Below are 20,917 nucleotides of genomic sequence, written 5' to 3' on the forward strand. Positions count from 1 at the left end.
GCAATACAAATGTAGCTAAGGTTTGTATCTCTGCCTTGGGAAGTCCCTACTTGTCATGGAGACACTGGAGATTAGCCAGGGTTATCAGATTTTCACCCTCTAAGTGGCAAGTCATAAAGCATAGGTGCGTTTAGGAAATATACCTGTTTCCCCAGTAAAAGCAACATCCTCTTCCCCAAGCTTCAAGCCAACATGCCTTTTTTTCTAAACCAGCACTAAATCGCATGTAGACAATGGACTCAGCAGTTCATGGTAGGGGTTACTAAACAATACAACAATGTACATTCCTTGTATTTGAACTGTGCCATTTGTCTTGTTACTAAATGGAAAATGCTTACAGAATGCAAGCAAGACATTTGGTCTAAAATGTAAATTGTAGCTTCATTAAAAAAAGAGCAATCAACATGCTGAGAAAGGCAGAAAGACTTCTGAGTTCCAGCCTAGCCTGGTCTACACAGTGAGTTTCAGACTGGCCAACCGGTGAGCAACATCTTAAATAAGAAAGAAAGTGCAAAAGAAAGAAAGGAAAAAAGAAAGAATCAACTTAAAGAAAGAGGGAGAAATGAATCAAAGAGAATAATATAAACGTCACTCTTTTGAAATAGGTATTATGATTCTTTATGTGTGTGCTATGTTAGGAGAGTAGCATAAAGTAAGACACACATATGCTACAAGGTTAGATACACTTTGATGCTCTAGGGGCACATGGTAAACACAGGTGATGCTCAATTGGCTGGAGTGGGAGAATCCCTGACACTGAGATGCAGCTTGGTATTGGTCTATATGTGTCTCCATAATAGTGTCATCAACAGAGAAACAGGAAGCACACAGGGTTTCAAGAAAATCAGAGTCAAGGAAAGTAGATCCAATCATTCAGCAATTCTCCAATTATGTTTACAACATAAAAGGCACAGATTCCGGAAGACAGTCCAGAAAACCCTTCTACAAAGAGCAGGAAATAAAAAAGAAAAAAATGATAAAATGAGCAAGACAACTCTGATTCCAGGGTTCAAATAAGATTAAGTGGAGCACAAAAGTGGAAAGGGCTACAAAGTAGACAAAGTACAACACACAAATGGATCCACCCGAAAGGCTATTATATGTTAAAATATTTTAAAGGCTAGGTAGCCTTTGAAATATTTAGAACAAATCTCACTTAAAAAAAAAAAAAGAAAGTGAGAAATCCATAACCATTTTTGGAGAATTGAATGCCATCTCCCTGTAATGAACAAAACAAATAGATAAATACAAGTAAATAAGGGGGTTAAGGATTAAATAAAACAACTGCATTGAAAAGAGAAAGCCTAACCCAGCAGTCAGAAAATAAGCAGTCTTTCAAATGCATATGAAACACTTTCCCATACATAACAACTATTTTAAAAGGGCTCAATAAATTACTACCATATTACTTAGCCACAATGTATCAAAAATAAAAATTAAATATAAATTAGGCTATCAAAGGGCCTATTTACTTGGGAAGCTTTAAAATGACTTTTAAATAACTATTGGTCTGGAAAGGGCAATCTAACCAGCAATCACATTAGAAAAGAACTTGAAAACTGTATTTGCAAAACACTTTCTCTAAGGAGAAAAATCTCTCTGCAGATCTGGCAATGAGTCTGAGACATTGATGGGGTCTATGAAAATTGCAAGTCTTGTATCCTACTACATCTCTTCATGTGCCCTTCAGAAATAAAAACACATATAGAGTAAGTAAATACAGTGATCAGTTCTATAGAAAGGGACATACTCTCTCATGGACTATTGATGAAATCTTACATGGTCAATAACTATAATGAATTTAAGGGTACATCCTATTTGATTGAACAGAATGACTTCTAAGAAATTAACTCAATCCAATATTCACACTCTTGTAAATGATATGTACTTAAGAATGTCCTTTGTGAAAACACTTTCCCTGAGAAAAAGTAGAAAACCAGGAATTATAAATCAATACAAAAGTACTTACACAAATGGTGTTTGCTCAGTTAATGAGATATGGGGCAGATTCTATTCCATTTTGTTTTATTATTTATTTGAAAAGAAATGTTCTGATGCAGTTGTAATTTCAGACTGTTATAAAGTCAAAATACCAGTTTCATAACAATGCCTAGGAATGAGCCCTGCTCATATAAATATGAAAGAAAATGAAGATACAGCAAATATAACTGAATATATGTTAATGGGAGAGAATAATAACCAATGAAATGTTACAGATGTCCTGACATGGGCACCTTAGCAGGAGCCTTGGAAAGATTTTTCATCTCTTGTTTCATAATTTCTAGATAGTATCTAGATTTTAAACAGAATATATCTGCATGCTATATCTGAACAAAAGACAAGATTTCCACAATCTGTAAAATATAAAACAGTAAAGAAGCAGAAATATATATTATTTGGAATTACAGAAAATTCACCCATGCCATTAATGCAAATTATTCTTTTCTTTTTTATTATATTTTTATTATTTGAAGCAGTTTTTAAATTTAAACATATTTGATCACATTTTCCCCTTCCATAATGGCTTTCCAGATTCTCTTCCCATCCCTGCCTGTCAAACTTTAAATTCTTTCTCAAAAGACAAACAAAAATTAAATAAAACAAAACCACACCCCAAAAGAAGAAAAACCAACCAACAAACAAACAAAAAACAAAAACAAAAAAAAAAAACTGTTACCAAATTAACTAAAATGAAAAAAAAAATTGTGGAGTCTAATTATATGTTGTTCGACTATTCCTGAACATGAAGACTGATTGGTAGTGGTTTACAAATTCAGTGTCATTTTATTGGAGAAAATAGATACTCCCTCTTCCCAAGGGTATAAGTGATGGTTTGGTGTACTTGAGCACTAAGGTTTTGTCCTCTGAGCTTGACACAAATGAAGGCCCTTTTTCCAGCAGGGCCTCCTCTTCTCTACCTGATATGGTTAATCTGATCTCCCCCCCCAGTCTTCTACCCAAAGGATGGCACATATTCCTTGGCAAACTTTTCCTCTTTCCTGATAAGAACCTACACAGCAAATACCTGTGATTCCTAGAATGCCTCTCCATACAAATGAGGCATTTACAATGCTTTAAACTCTAGGCAATGATTTTACATTTACCCTGTAAACTTCTTCCCAATTTTCAAGATGCATGTATAGCCCTTGGTCACCCCAAATAAAGTGTATGTGTACCAACCAGTTCACTGAAGGCTGTCTAAGACTGCTGTTTCATTGAGTACTGTCTAAAAGAGCTATAGCACTGAAATTCTCAGAGGATGACTTCCTCGGAGAAGGTCTTCTACCCAACAGCACTCACTCCCAACTGGACTGGGATCTTGCAGATCCCACCAATTCCCGACACTTCTTCATCCTTCCAGATTGTTAGGCAGCAGTGCCTAGATACCCTGAGGGAGGAGATGGAGGGGATGCAGACACACAGCTGACCTCCAACACACATATCACAACAGGTCACTTACTAACCTTTACACTGGTGGTTGGGTTTTCATTCATTCATTCATTCTTGCAAATATTACAGAATAAAATATAATAATAATAAAAAAAACTATCACATCCAACTTGGACAAGGCAAATCAACAGAAAGACAAGACCCTACGAGAACCACAAGACTCTGAGACCCATTTGTTTGCACACTCAGGAATCCCAAGGAAACATTTAAGTGGAAGCCATAATCCATACACAAAGGACCTGCTTTAGATCTTTCAGGATCTGTGATGCTTCTTGAGTCTCTGTGAGTTCATATAAGTCTAGATCATGTTGATTTGGTGGACCTTGGTTTAGTTTCGGTTGGTGATTGGTTGCTTGGTTGGGTTATTGTTATTGTTGTTGCTGTTGGTGGTGGCAGTGACAGTGTCTCTGTGTGTGTGTGTGTGTGTGTGTGTGTGTGTGTGTATGTGTGTGTTGTGTCTTCCAACCCCTCTGGCTATTGCTGAGCTCTGAGGGGAGGGATTTGATACAGACATCCCATTTAGGGCTAAGTGTTCCAACTCTTTCACTCTTTGCATAATGTCTTGCTATGGATCTCTATATTTATTCCTATAGTGGGAAACTTTTCTGATGATAACTAAACAAGGTACACTTTTCAAATGATTATATTTAAACATATCCAAGCCAGAACTATGGTCCATTCTATAACTATGGTCTCCTTTATCTTTTCTGCCTTATGTAAGATCCCTGAACAGTGACAACTAATACTCATAATGATAATGATAACAACACACAAGAACATTAGGCAGAAAAAAGATATCCAATTTCTTCATTAGACTCCACTTAAAGACAGGAGTAGATTAGGGCATTTTAAAAGTCATTTCTGTAAGAGTTGATGAGTACAAATTACAATTTGGTATACTTCTATTCTCAAGAAATACCTTCAAACCACTATAAGGTTTCCTCTACCTATGAAATTGCCAACTGCTTTACATCTTACACTTTACTGAATGGCCTTTTCTGTTCACATGACTCTTTTGTTAAATAGTAAACAGTCTTTCTATCACATTCTACTTCTGACTCCTTAGTTTTACTCTGAAAATACCCACAAGGGTTCTTTTTTTCCACTGCAATCCCTGTCTGCACTACCAACTTCTACCCAGGACTTGGGCCAAAGTCTCTCCTACCTAACTTTCACACCAGCCTATCTTCACAGAAAACTCAGTATAATCTTCTAAACATAGAATATAAAGAGAAAAAAAAACATAATAACTTGCCATTTTGATAAAAAAAAGTGCATATGCTCAAAATAATAATAAAAAAAAAATGTCCCATATGACACACCAGGTACTTGTCTTGTCCTCCTTCCAAATTCTTCAGTCCAATCAGGACATCTTGGTATTCTATCAAACAGGTGGGCCGCTTCTGTTTTACCTTGGAGTAATATCTGATTCAACTCCTTATGTAAATCTTTGGGGTGTTCCCATTAAAATGTCCTTTTCTCAGAAAGCCACCTTGTCTGCCCCATCTAAAACAGCACCTGTTTTAGAATCCACACTCACCCTGAAGTGCACATAGTAACCTGTGGTCATTATAAACACACATACAAGTAACATCATACAGACTGAACAAATTATATTTAAGAATATAATTTTGATTTTATATATATATATATATATACACACACATATATATGTACATATATACATATATATATATGTGTGTGTGTGTGTGCATGCAATGCAATAACAATTGAGAAAAAATATGTCAGAAATCTGAAGTAAGTGTGGGTTGTTAAAGATTTGGAAGAAGGAAATGGAAGAGAAAAATGTTAGCCATAAATATGGAATTCACATGGTCTGAATGCCAAGCCTTGAACTAAAATACACTACAGTTGTCCACACAAATGCAGTGATATCCTGTTATACCTTAAAAGCTAGAATGCCACATATCTCAATTTCATTATGTGTATAGAAATCATTCCAAAAATATACATTAAACATGAGTGACAATTATTTATTAATAATTATGTATATTATCGCTATGACAGCTGTGGCTCCGTTCTTTGGAAGATCAATGCTATACAGTGAGTCTTCCCATACTCACATGTTAGAAGAAATCTTTGCCCCAAGCACAGATGCCTGGATGAAATTTCATTCTAACCACTCAGCTTTCAGTGTTGTTATGGCCATTGCTAGAGCTGCTTTGGTTTCAGCCACACTCCCTCAACCGCACTCCCTCAGCCATACCCGATACCATGTGAGAGCTTAAGAGACCATCCTTTGGTCATGACTACCACAAATGCCATCATGATGATCCTCTTCTCAGTCACTCTAGAGGCGCCTGCTGATGCCTGTTCCTAACTCCAAGTATCTATCATCAATCTAGGAGTATCAGCTCCCTTACCATTCACATCCAAGACAGATGTCTGTAAGTAGCACCCTATTTACTGTCCACAGGTCATTCCAGGAGGCACACTTCCTGAACACTTATTCCAGTTTACATTGTTATAAACCAGTTAAGGGTTAAAAAGTAATAAAAGAATAAGAAGCAATGAACACACGGTGAGGAATTGCTTGAGAAGTCAGGGGTGCAAGACTGTTTAGCTTGATGTGTGCTATAAAAGAAGAGAAAATGGCAACCAATTTCAGATCCAAAGAAAAAGGGGTGCTCAGGTTGGACTTGTGTTCTGTTTTGTCCCATCAAATACCCTACAGGCAACCTTAGTGTTTGAATTGAACACTAAAGCTTATTGTTCTATATTTATTTTTAAGGAATTTGAGATGAAAATAAAATATTTAATTGCCCTAGTAACTAATAATATTTTGAAGTGAACTAAAACTATGTATAATTATAAATGTCAAGGTTAGATCTTATCCTAAAACATGAGGTTATGGACAGTTTTATATGATATTACCTTTTCTCCATTAACATTCATTTCTCCATATTGCCTTGCAATTGTGAATAAATGTGTCACCAGCTTCCCTACATTTAACACTTGGATACTGTGAATAATTACCATTTTATATTCTCTTTGAGACTTGCCTCATCCAATAAACCTACCATGAGCATAACTGACCAACCATTTGCATTGTGTTATGCTGAATGAATAAACTGCATTGTTATTATGTTTATAACTAGATAGGCCATATTTGTATAATTTTCATTCTTATGTTCTTTTTCTAACTGACTTTTAGTTCTTAACAAATATCATTATATTCTGTTATCCCTTTTTTATTAAGGTAGTAAGAAATGCATCCACTGTGTACTTGGTGTTCAGTAAATGTTGTTAAGTGTAATTTATTTTGCTTCAAAATATTGCAAGACCTTTACTGTTTGGAAACTCTTTTGTACGGCATAGAAAAATAATCTGGTTTTCTTAATTTCATTTGCTTTTCTCTCCAGACACACATATTCTTCATAAGCAGGCTACCTGTCCTTCACCCTCTTCTTTATTTACTTCTCTCTTGTGAACTTTCACTTTACACTCTGATTTTTACTTTACAATACTGATTTGATTTTATATAGTGGAAGATCTCTAGCTTATCCTCCCTTAAAGGAATTTAACTATTTCCTTTTAAGATCTATTTAGGGTTCTTGTATTGTTATAAAAAAGCTATATCCTAAAACGAAACTACTTTGGTGGTAGAGAGAGTAGCTTATGTAACCTCTTGCAAGTGATTTGGTCCAATTGGGCTTCATTTAGTCAGCTCATCCATGAAATAAGAGCAATGAAGCTGTCTTCTTTGTGAGGTTGAAGAGGTCAAATGTAAGGAAATATAAAACTCTCCTACATCACACACATTCTAAGGCTGGAGGAAAGGGTTCAATTTCTCCATAGATGTTTGCTTCTGTGTGATGAAATACACCATACAGAGTACACCATACCGAAAACACCATACGGGATACCTTCCTCCCTCCCTCTTCTCTCCTTTCTCCTGTAAGCTGAAAGCTTGGTAGCAGTAAGTCCTCGGGCTCTTCTCTCTCCCTTCTGCATCTTCCTTATCTATGCAACATTTTCCTTTGCTGTTGTAGAAACTTTTTAATGACTGCATTAATTTGCTTCCTTACTTGTTTTACTTATTTTTTATTCTGATTAACAAAGTGATCATAACTCATGTAGAAAATAGGTATGCTCCCTATTGAGGTAAACTCAAATTCCCAGTATTAGTTCATTGGGCTGGGAACCTTGAAAGAAAAAGTAAACACACACACACACACAAAATAAGTACATAGATAGTTAGGTACTATGGACTGTATTCTAGGATGTCAAAACATCTGGAACTTATCATTTATAACATTACTAAGAGATGGAGTTGCTTAATTTAATCATTATATATATATATATAATGTTATATATAAAACATGTAGTGTTTTTTCACTAACATAATACACTAACATAATATTTTAGAGGTTTATTCATGTAGCAAAAATATTTTATGACTCAATAATACTCAAATGTATACAGTACACCATGTTTTATTTATCCATCTACAATTTGATAGGTTAAGGAGTGGAATTTTAACCTTGACTCTCTACTTTATCTATTTATTAATGAATAAATAACTGTTTCTTATAGAAGTATGGTCTCATGCTCCAGGATCTAAAAGGATACCATATTTCTTTTTTTTTTCAGCATCCCAGAATAGGATGCACCATCTAAGAAAAGGCAAGAGGCACCAATCAGAAAATGAGCACAAACCGTGTGCTCACAATGCTTATGGCCTGTGAGACCTTACCATTCAAACCTGAGTTCCCAGAGTTATAAACAGCATCATGCAGCCCTGGGGGTCTTACAAAATTCAACCTTGAACTATATACATGCAGTGGGTCTAATGTTATGAGCTAATTTACTCATACTTGTTTAAGCTTATAGAAAAATAAAACACTAATTGCTGCTTTTAAACAGCTGAGCTTTTCATAGAGTCTCTGATACAAGTGATGTTCCAGCTGCAGATTGCCAGCATAAGACAAGATTGGTAGTGCTAGACCAGCTGCCAAATTCTGTTCTACATTTAGGTCTAAGAAAAGATTTGTAAGTGAATATTTAATAACTTATCCATACACCCAAATACCATGCTCATAAGCAGTACCAAATTAGCTTGTGTGTGGCTAACTATATATGAGGGGTGTACCCAGGATATAACTCCAATTTCCTTAGTTCAAAAAATTTATGCCAACAGGCAGTGAACTGTGTATAGCATAGGATGAATGACACATGTTCAGGGGAAAGTAAGGGTGCCATGTTACTAGATGGCATCTCAGCCTCAGCTCTACACCATGTCATAACAATAACAGAGCCCCTAAAGGAGAAATAAAGCTTAAGGAATTTTGGATATGTGGACTGGGAAACAAATGTACCTGGGATAAGTCCTGGTGACTGGAAATGCAATTATTTTTAAATCTCTGAATTTACTGTGAAGGCAGCAATCTCTCAAATGCTACTTTTAGAGAAAGGAGATGTTATAAGAATACGGTAAACACATAATGCCCAAATCATTTTCTACAAGGAAATTGTTCCCAATTGAGTTTATTACAGGACATAGATGGGCTAAAATTTGATGGAAATATAAGGATTTCGGGAATTAGGGCATTTAAAATATATGAGGAAGTAATCGAGAGCAGCTGGCAGTATTGGAGTTGCCTTGAAATCTCCTCAGGTGGCATATCCGGTTACCCTTGCAAGCGCTGGAAGCACGATTGGGAACAGGTGATCATCATTAGTATAAATTAATCTCTTGCTGGGAAATTTCTCCCAACCTAGTTCAAAGATCGCAGTTCTCATTCTCTTCTTCATTTCCCTCACAGATTATGGACAAGTAGAATCAACAATTTGCATCCTGTATGGTAGAAAACAGTGAGCTACTGAAGGCAGGACCAAGGCAAGGATGCAATTGATTCAAAACACTAATGATTTACAAGATCGGTGGTAGAAAAAAAATCACAATTTACAGCGAGATGATTGCTCTGGGGCACGGAAATGAGTTTATAGTTTTGCTCAGATTATTCTGAGTTTCCCACAATTAAAAACCCATGAAGTGCATGAGAGACTAGAATTGCCCTAATACAATTCCGAAATGTCTAGATTCCACCTTGTCATCAAGTATCATTTGTGTTTAAATTATGAAGCATGAGAAACTTGGGGAGGGGCAGATACTGTAATAATAGCCTTTAATGCATGGCATCAAGGAAAGGTGATACACTAACAATCAGATTTGCTTTAACTCATCTAAGCATCAAACTAATATCAAGAGTAAATTTATCTTCATTTCACTGATTATGAAAGCAAACATAGCTTGATGGAAAAATTATAGTGGCTCATATTTCACATCTGTGAGCTAACGAACATGAAAACCCAGGTGTCCTGAGCCAAAAGCCAGAGATTTTGTTTTTCTTTCTGCTTTTTGTTTTTTGTTTTGTCTTGTTCTTCTGCTTTTGCAGTACTTTTTCTGAACGATACATTGTATATTTTATTTCAGATTCATTTTTCATGAGAGAAATTTTCGTTTTAACTTTTAAATCCTTTGCAAGAAAATACAGAGAGAATTTAACATTTGAAATTTAATACTCAGTGCTTAATAAAGAAAGAGTCATCTTCAATTGTGAACAAGCCTATTTTGTCATTTTCTTTGCTCATGTTACAGAAGTCTCTACAGGATATCTTGGATTATTCATTATCCAGATTTGGATAAAACTTTATAAAAAAATTAAGCTTTCTTTTTAACTTCTTTTTTTATTAGATATTTTATTCATACATTTCAAATGCTATCCTGAAAGTCCCCTATACCCTCCTCATCTGCCCCCTCCCCCAACCCTGCTCCCCAACCCACCCACTCCTGCTTCCTGGCCCTGGCATTCCGCTATACTGGGGCATATAATCTTTGCAAGACCAAGGGCCTCTCCTGCCATTGATGGCCAACTAGGCCATCCTCTGCTACATATGCAACTAGAGACACAGCTCTGTGGGGTACTGGTTTGTGGGAAATGGGTGTGACCGCATGGGCCAAGATGGAGCCCCGGCCCATTTTCAGGCCCCGTGAACCCCACATGTTTACTGCCTTGCCCGAACATGCCCAGTAAAACTGCATGTGTAAGCTGCCTTCCAAGTTAGATTATTCCTCATGATATGGATCTGTCAGCCTATCTGTGACGTCCTGAGCTCGTGCCTGGAGTGTATATGATTCTGATTGGATTAGGTGGTGTGGAGCGAGATGAGGTCAGTTTCTGCTACTGTATAAATATAGTCCTTGCCCCAAGTTAAAAAAAAAAAAAAGCTGCAAGTAAGAAGGAAGCTGCGGCAGCTTCAGAAGCTGCATGAACCCATCTTGGTGTCCCTGTTGTTCTTGTCTCTGCAGGTTGGAGACTGGCAAGAGGTGGCCTGTAAGGGGAAATTTTGGTAAGCAGTGGTAAGTAAAGAAAGCATAGACCTGACTGGTTCCCTGGAAAAAAGGGGACGGGGCACTGAGGTTCTCAGGAATAGAGACGAAGGGAATTTCAGCAACATGGGTTCAACTGTGTCTAAAATGAAAGTAAAATTGGGTTGACCCAGCTTCTTAAAAGAAGTGGTATTAACATGAAAGCAGAGATGGTGGACAGATTTCTGGACACCCTCTCCAAGAAAGCCCCATGGTTTTTAGAGGAAGAGTGTATTAATCAACAGTGCTGGGAGCGTTTGGGAAGGGATCTCCAAGCTTCCAATATGAAGAACCCTCTACCTGTAGGAATGTTAGCCATCTGGAACTTGATCAGGGCGTGCTTGAGGGACTCCAGTGGAAAGTACAATGCTGAAATAGAGGAAGGAGCAGCAGCTCTTGAGGAGGCTAAGGAGATTGCTTCTCAGGCTAGCAGCCGAAAACCTAAACAGTTTAAACAACAAACCAAAGATAAGAAAAAGAAGAAGGAATCTAACTCTGAAGGGTCTACTAGTGACAGTGACAGGACTGATAGCAACAGTGACAGCTGTAGTTTGACGTCCCACTTGAGTTTGAGATGTGGTAGGCCACCCGAACCATCAGCCCCGCCATTGCCTTCTCCTCCCCCCCCCCCTATAAAGATGAGGGAGACAAAAGGGGAAAGCATAGTCTTTATGCAGAGGTCTGGAAAAATGTGCCCACCATTGCGAGGGCCTTCCCAGTATTCCAGGATCAACAGGGGCAACAGTATCATGAACCCCTGGATTGGAAGGTTGTACAAAGATTGAATGAGTCAGTTTCGACTTATGGGGTCCAGGCTGCCTTTACCATAACTCAGGTTGAGTCCCTACAGTGGTACTGCATGACGCCTTTTGATTGGCAGAACCTGTGCAAGGCCATTCTTTAGGGAGGAGGTTATTTAGCATGGAAGGCTACTTATATTGAGCATGCCGTTGAGCAGGCTGTGGCTAATGCTGCCACTGGACTCCCCAAAGCAGCCTGGAATATAGACATGTTAATGGGGCAAGGGAATTTTGCTAACAATCAAACAGGTTATCCTATACAGGTTTATGAGCAGATTAATAACTGTGCTCTTAGAGCTTGGAAGATGCTATCAGGCACTGGAGACCTTAGGGCCAGCTTATCTAAGGTGATACAGGGACCCAATGAGAAGTTTGCAGACTTCCTAGCATGACTAGTGGAGACAGCTGGGAGAGTATTTCCAGATGTTGATGCTGCAATGCCATTGGTCAAGCAATTAGCCTATGAGTAGGCCAATAAACCCTGCAGAGAAGCCATATGCCCTTATAAAAGCAAACCTCTGGATGTATGGCTAAAGGTTTGTTGAGATGTGGTGGACACTCCACTGACCAAGCAGGGGTTAGCCATAACATCACAACTGCACACAATGCTAAGGGATCAGGGACTATGTACCACCATACTGTGTGATCAGAGCGTTGGAAATATTTGGAGTAGAATCTTGCCTATGACAAATGTCATATATATGTAATTGTCTTCCCTGTTTGTTTTTATGAGTGCCTCTCCAGTACAACTTGCTGCTTCCTGCATTACTCATATGTCAGGAATGTGTGTAACCTCTGTTCAGTATCAGAATTTTTCCAGAGCTGCAAATCTGTCACTTGCAATTGGTGTGATGCTGCTAGGAAACTGGAGTCATGATCTCGGCACAAAGATGAAGGAATTGTGAGCATCGATTGTTGCTGTGAACAACACCCATGTGGAGATTGCAACTGCAAAGCAATGACTGGAGATCATCCAGGGAACTGTGGGATTCTTAAAAAAATAGGGGAGGGATGGCCTTTTGGGCGTTCCTGCTGACTGTTGTGTGTGGAGGAATGCTTTGGTGGATGGCATGTATGCAAAGGCGGCACAGGGCTAATAAATGAGCCTTAGTGCAGGCTATGGCAGCCTTGGAAGCAAGAACATTCCCCCAGAGTTGGCTCAACATGCTGGATCAGTAATCAAGGATGGGTAAGACCCTCACCTGTGCATCCCAACCAAAGACAGGATAGTGAAAGTGAGTTCGTCTCTCCCATGATGGGTAAGGATGTGGCACGGATGGGGACGACCTAAGACAGATGCTGATCCCAGAGCCACTAATAAAACAAAAAGGGGGAGATGCAGGAAGCAGGTGTGACCACATGGGCCAAGATGGCACCCTGGTCCATTTCCAGGCCCCGTGAACCCCACATGTTTACTGCCTTGCCCGAAAATGCGCAGTGAAATAGCATGCGTAAGATGCCTGCCAAGTTAGATTATTCCTTGTGATCCAGATCTGTCAGCCTATATGTGACCGACCTGAGCTCATTCCTGGAGCGTGTGTGATTCTGATTGGATGAGGTGGTGTGGAGCGAGATGAGATCAGTTTCTGCTACTGTATAAATATAGCCCTTGCCCCCAAGTTAAAAAAAAAAAAAGCTGCAAGTAAGAAGGAAGCTAAGGAAGCTGGAGAAGCTGCGTGAACCCATCTTGGTGTCGGAGTCATTCTGCAGGTCGGAGACTGCAGCACTGGTTAGTTCATATTGTTGTTCCTCCTATGGGGTTGCAGACTCCTTCAGCTCCTTGGGTACTTTCTCTAGCTCCTTCATCAGGGGCCCTGTGTTCTATCCAATAGATGACTGTAAGCATTCAGTTCTGTATTTGCCAGGCACTGGCATAGCCTCACAGGAGATAGCTATATCAGGGTCCTGTCAGCAAAATCTTGCTGGCATATGCAATAGTGTCTGGTTTTAGTGTCTGTTTATGGGATGGATCCCTGGGTGTGGCAGTCTCTGGATGGTCCTTCCTTCTGTTGCAGCTCCAGATTTTGTCTATGTAACTCTATATTTGGTTTGCTGTGAACTTAATTTTTCAATATGTTTTCTAACATATTTCAGTACTTCAGGATGTCAAGATTTTAAAATGTCCACCAGCAAATCCAGGAAGTAATAAGAATAGTATATGCAACGGAGTAAATCCTAACATGAGAACAGAACTATAACTTTAGTAATGCTGGCTTCCTCCATCAGAAGGTTGCTTAACTCTCTGTGTCTGTGTGTCTCACTACTCATGAGATGGGTGCTAACCGCAAAGATTTACTTCTGTGTAGAAATCACCTGTGATCATCACCTCTTCCTGCCTTGCACAAAGGAGAGGGATTTACTTTATTTATGTTCTCGATGTTGTGTATTTCTTTGTAAGATCTATAGCCCAGACATTGAAGAGCAGGCTTTCAGTATGGTCAGCTTCCTTGAATGGCCTTCTTCTAAGTTATGTGTTGCTACTTTTTCTTGTAAGTTTATGTTGAGAGTGAAGGCTAAGGGGATGTCTGGAGTGATTTTGTTAAGGCCTCCATTGGAAATGAAGTTCCCCAAATGCTCATGCATTAAAAACTTGGTACACTACTGGTGATACTATGGAGTTGTGCTTGGCTCATGAGAATGCCGACTTCATCTATGGATTAATCTCTTGACAGGTTCATATCTGAATGGGCTCATAGGAGGTGGGGCCTACTTAAAAGGAAGGAAGTCACTAGGTGTGTTTCTTTGAAGGATATAACTCATACCCTTCCCTACTCTCTAAAGAAAGCAACGTTATTCTTGACCATATGTAGGATATAAGCAATCAAGGACTAAAACCTCTGACAGCGTGAATCAAGGAATAAATATTGGCTTCTTTGTTTTCCTTATATTTTTTCACAGACATGAAAGGCTAACTAATTACAGGCACTAACATCGTTTGTTACTTTTAAATTTATTTTACTTTTAACTATGTGTACATACTTGGGAATATGCATATTACTTAAGGATACCATTGGGGGAAGAGAAAATCACTGGATATTCTGGATTTGAATATGAGCTGCCCGATATGAATGCTGGGAATTGAACTCCAGCTCTCTGCAAAAGCAGCATTCATTGTTAACTGCTGAGCTATGTATCCAGCCCCACCAATCCCAATTCTGAGGGCCTTCATCTTACAACCTGAAATCCAACTCTCTGATACCTGCCCAGTAAATGTTAAAGTTTTAGAACTCTAATAAGAAATTTGATGGTATGGAGACATGTAGCAGGAATGGTGGGGCCACCTCTATGTAAACGCTGGGGGCCTGCAGCAGCAAAAGCATCTCCTGTAGAAGGACCTAGTTGAGGACTGCCTGAGAGACCAAGGATTGTTGGCGCAGAAAATTCCAGCCAATCAGGAACTGCTGTTCAGAAGAGATATTTTCTTGGGACCAGTGGGGCATGGGTAGAGGGTATTAAGGGAGTTTGCAACAGTGCTCACATGAGCTTGCTGCAGCGTTTCTCTCCTGCTCCCAGAGTCTGTGTGTTGACTCTGTGACATCTCACCTCCAACTCAAAAGGAAGGTAGGGTTGGCAGCAAGTAGTCCAGGGCACAGGCAACACTGACATTCAGTCTGCCAGTGTAGACTTTTGCTTTTGATGGCATTGCCATCACCTGGCCTCTCCTCTCAGTGGGATTCCCTTCACAACAGTCTGTCCAATCTTCATAAAGATATGGTTTGAATTCAAAAAGTTCACAGCTGTTTTCGTATATTTTTATATTAGATTTAAGAATTATCATATGAAGTTTTTTATTTTGTTTTTTTCTGGTGCATATTTGTGTCTGAAAATGCAGTGTTCTTTTAAAATCATATCATTTCCTTTCATAAATTGATATAAATGTGTACATATTGATAAAAAGGATACTTTTCTTCTTACTAATCTTTGAGAGATAGGAATGGATGTGTCATTGTGTTTAAAAATGATATATGCAGCTTGGTTACACATCATACATAAAGTGGGGAATAAGAAGATATAAAGAGAATGAGTGTCATATCTGATAGGTCAATAGGGCCGAAAATTCTGTGTGGCTCACCTGGACCTCCCTGGTACTGCCTCTGGAGGAACAGGAATTATCCCTGTCTTTGGATGGTTAAACTGGAGACTATACACATGCCACAGGAGGAAAACATGTGCTCTCACAATGAAACTTTGTGGGTAAAGAAAAGTTCTCTCAAGCAGGTTCATAAATTAATGAGAAACAGCAAGTCACCTAGACACCTCGAACTTGTGAGTGTTAGTCTTAGTGAAGGTTGGGGTTATGTTATGAAGTATGGTGATGCGTCATGGAGAAGGACAGGACCATGTACTTCTAAAGCTAAAGAAAAACTCATTAGGTTCTTATCTACTTGCCCAGGTGCTAGAAGATCTTAGAAACAAAGGGTGAAAGACTTAAATAGAGGTTTGCAACCTCTACCTGTGGGTCAAGTCCCCTTTGGATCAAACAACCTTTCACAGGGATTCCCTAAGACTGTTATCCAGATATTTACGTTATGACTCATAACAGTAGCAAAATTACAGTTATGAAGTAGAAATGAAAATGATTTTATGGTTGGGGATCACGACAACATGAGGAACTGTATTAAAGGGCCATAGCAATAGGAAGGTAGAGAATCAGTGGACCAAAGGATGTCAGCACACAAGTACCAGAATGTTGCACCAAGCCAGGCAGAAGTTTATAACAGATGACACTGGACATGATTTCCATTTCCTAACATTTACATTAAGACAAAAGAATGGCTTGTTGAATACTGTGAACAAAATGTAGTCAAGCTCCATACAAAATTATTCTGAGACTCAAAAAGCAATCTTCAAAAGGGCAAGAGTATAGCAAAACAGTATGAGGTAGAATGTCTGGACAGCAATTAAATTGAGCTTAGGACTTGGTCTTGTTTTGGAAGAGAAAAAACCATATAAATATAACCTATAACAGTACATCTCTAGCAATAATACTGAGCTGTTAGAAAAACATGCAGTCAGCAAGTGAGTTAAATGAAAAAATGGGCATTAACAAGTATAAACAGCAGGTACAGCTTGCAGATCATTCAAAAGAAAGAGAGGAATAGTGAATCCAGAGGAAGAGAAATCAAAATGAGAAAAATGGTTAAGACAGACAAGATGACTACAAAAGCTCAGATGTCTGTAAATACACAAATTGTAATGTTTAAGGAAAAGGTCTGTGCTTTTGGTGTGGAGAAGGCATGTCCAGTTTTGTTGACTGCACTACCATGTGTGAAGAAGAAAAAAAAAACTGTGGAATATGTTCATGTATAGAAAGTAATAAATAAATCATAATATATAGACTAGAGAATACTGTGAAAGTGTTAGAATTTATAAGCTAGATCTCCATGTGTCAAGCTTGTAGGTGCCAGAGCCATTGTGTAGTAGAAAGTAAACACCTGCCAGGATGCATACAATCATCCTACTTTTAATTAGTTACAACTACGATTTAATTCCAAACCACAAAATAACTCAATAGTACTTTTAGTGAGTAAAGTATGAGTATTAGTGGGATAGAGAGAAAGAGAGAGAGAGAGAGAGAGAGAGAGAGAGAGAGAGAGAGAGAGAGAGAGAGAGAAGAGCGAAAAGAGAAAAATACAGTACAGCTTTAATAATAGTTATATCCAGGGAAATCTGATTCAAAAAGTTCTTAAATGGATTTCTAATGTTTTATATAATTTTTCTATCAATTGATTATTCAATTTTAATTACCTGAAGCAAATACAGCAATGTCTTTAGAAAAAGTCAAGTTGAGCCTATGTATTGAATATTTTTATATGTCATTCTCTGTTTTGTTTTGTTTTGTTTTGTTTTGTTTTGTTTTGTTTTGTTTTGTTTTCCCTCACAGGAAAACATCATCTTCTTGACTTTCTATTAATATATGGTGCTTCCTAAAGAATAGACTTCTTGTTCTAAAGAAAAAACAAGGACAGCATTTTTAAATGAAGATAGGAAATGGGATACACAGAGCCAGTACAGAAAAATGAAGAAAATGCAGTTTGAAGGGGTTGCTACACTGTGTATTGTTCTTAATCACATGGGAAGAGATAGTTCCAGGCAACTGGAATATCTGGAATCTGGTGAAAATGAGTAGAATTGAAAAGAAAAAGAGAACAGATGGAGTCAGATATATGAATGTGGTTCATTTAAAGAATGAGGTTTCCCATTTGATGGTTTCTATTTTCTGTGTACTCAGAAACCTAGGTTGTCACTAGAAAGACAAAGAATGTGGAGATCATGGTGTTTAGAGATTTGAAAACAAAACGAGTTTTAGAAGGCTGTCTGTCAAGAATGGAAAAACATCTGAGCAAGTGAACAAGCAATATGGTGGCATAGCACTAATGAATGTGGCCTCCATCACTGCTGCTCCCAACTGACCTGGAATACAATCTGTCAAGTTGTCATAAGCATCCCGAATATAGACATGAAGCCATATAGTTCTATAGTTAGATTCCATTGCTGTTGAGATTATGCCAGGAATCTATGATAATCATGAGTGAGTTTAGTCTTGGCAGCAGACTGGCTATCGTAAGAATAGGGACTCCAATATGATATAGACATGATTAAGAATATAACATGACAAGAAATGATAGTTAATGAGGACAATGTTGATATTAAAAGTCTCACTATCATTTCACTTAACTACCACAATTTTGATATCTTCCAAACAATTAAGATAACATAATTCTGTGTAGATACATGAATAGATATGCAAATCAATGTTCAAAACATCCACATGTCATATGTTAATTTTACATATACTATAGCTAATTGGTTTTTAAATATGGGAGTGACTATCTTTCAATACTAATAGATATTATCCAGCATTGATTTAGTATATAAACACTACATATTTGGAGAAATTAAAATGATTTAAGTAAATTATTAATTATTGTGTATAATTGATATTGTTAGAAATTATTTGCTATCATGAAATATGGCTATATAATTAGATTCAATATTCTATAAGACCTAATCACTTTCTTAAAATAGAGTTTAGAAGACTGCAACATTTTATTTTGACTATAAAATATGCTTATACATATATAAATCATATATACATACATACATTCTTTTTAAAATTGATTTCATTTCTCTCTCCTATTTGTCATTCAGTCTGTCTCACTCTCTCTTTTCTCTCTCTTTTCTCTCTTTCTCTCTCCCTCCCTCCCTCCCTACTTCCCTCCCTCCCTCCCTCCCTCCTGTGTGTGTGTGTGTGTCTGTGTGTGTGTGTGTGTGTGTGTGTGTGTGTGTGTGTGTGTGTGTCCCTAGGCACATAATACCACATATATGGAAGTTAGACCACAACTTCTAGGAGTCAATTTTCTCTCACTGTCTTTTGAATTCCAGAGATCAAACTTAAGTAGTAAGTCTTGACCACAATTGTCTCTATGTGAAGAATGACCTCACTGCCCCAACACACACAAACATATCCTATGGACCAATGTATGTGTTCTTTTAAACTTGCTCACTAGGACTCTCCAGGAGTACATACCACCATGGAATGCAAGTCCTTGCTCTTATAAATAACATTTTTACTATACTCCTTCAGGTAAAATGAGAAGAATGTATCACACATATACAGTGAACGCTGAACTCATACTTCCCTCAGTTCCCTATATTCCAGTCTATTAAACAGTAAGCAGTTTAAATTTCCTCCCTTGGTTCAATTCTTTACAAATGCTACAATATTCCTTTTGCTACTCAAGTCAATCATTTCATGGTTATTGTCCCTCCTGCCTGTCAACATTCAGCCAATTTTCCTGAACACAAAAGCCATTCATCTGGCAACTACCTGCCCGAGCTGACCATACAACAAGCAGTTCGCAAGTTTGGGGAAATGGGGTAATAATACTCAGTTACACCAAATGTAGACATTGCTTCCTCCTCGATATTCTTTAAGCATTTGTTATGTCTATGATTCTTTGAACCTTAAGACACACAGGCTGTGGTAGGTAGATTAGGTTTCCTGGGAAACAGACTTTGAGATGGATATTTGTATACAAGTAGCTCTCTGAACAGTTTTCTCAGGAATATCAAGTGTAACCAAAAGAGGAAAGTAAGACTGCCACAGAGAGATATTGAATGGTAGTAAGGAGACCATAGCTCAGTGCCCATTCAGAGATGCCCTCGAATGAGACTAGCAAGCTAGGTCTTGCACCTCCATGTTGACCAGTCATTGGGTATATGCTACTCATGAGGAGAAAGAATAACATTGAATGATAAAACTCTTTTAGGTCAAGAGCCACTGTGAGTCACTCTCCTTATAAAATCTGAGGGAATTACTCTGGTGAAATCTTTAAAAGATAAGATCAGTCAAGGTGAACAGTTGAGATGCCTTTATGCCCTATCTAATTTGTGCTGCAAAACTGACTGTTCATCTACTCATGCAAGAATTTTTTGAATATGAATTCTGTAGCTTCACCTCAAGGATAGCCTCTGAAAAATGGAGGAAGGTATCTAACCCTCTCCTGTGTACCCACAGCTATGGTGTAGTATATATTATTAGATGTTCAACAATGCCTTATATTTGATTTATCATAATCCTGCCTATTAATATTAGAAAGCACTTACATCTTATTTCTCACTTGTAGCCATGACATCAGCTTAAACATTTGTAATTCATAATAAATGTTGCTTGCATTTTATATGCAAAATTTACACTTTTATTTCCTTGGTTAAAATACCTTGTATTTTATAGAAATTGTTTCTTTGTGGCTAATCAGAGTGGGTATTGAAATCTTAGTATGGATCCATGTATTAAATACGAACCTTCTATTTTAATGCACTACATTTTTACAAGATTTAAATTACACATCTGATTCCAAGAGTTCTGTCTTCTCAGACCTTTTTCTTTACCATACAAGTTCAAACATGTGGTTTTTCTAGATGAACAGTTCTCAGGTGAACAGTTAATGTTAAAGAGGCTAGATGAAGCTTCAGATGCAATAACCCAAAAATACTGAGGTCAAACTCTGATCAAGATGAATGATGTTACCTGGCAGTAAGTGCATATCTTTAATCTGAGCACTTGGCAGGCAGAGGCAGGTGGATTTCTATGAGTTCAAGGCCAGCCTTGTCAGCAAGGGCTTCATAGAAAAACCCTGTAGCAAAGAAAGAGAAAAAGGAAAGGAAATACCGAGAGAGAGAGAGAGAGAGAGAGAGAGAGAGAGAGAGAGAGAGAGAGAGGAAGGAAGTAAGGAAGGAAGGAAGGAAGGAAGGAAGGAAGGAAGGAAGG

Source organism: Mus caroli, chromosome 12, assembly GCF_900094665.2.
Source record: "Mus caroli chromosome 12, CAROLI_EIJ_v1.1, whole genome shotgun sequence".
NCBI lineage: Eukaryota > Metazoa > Chordata > Mammalia > Rodentia > Muridae > Mus > Mus caroli.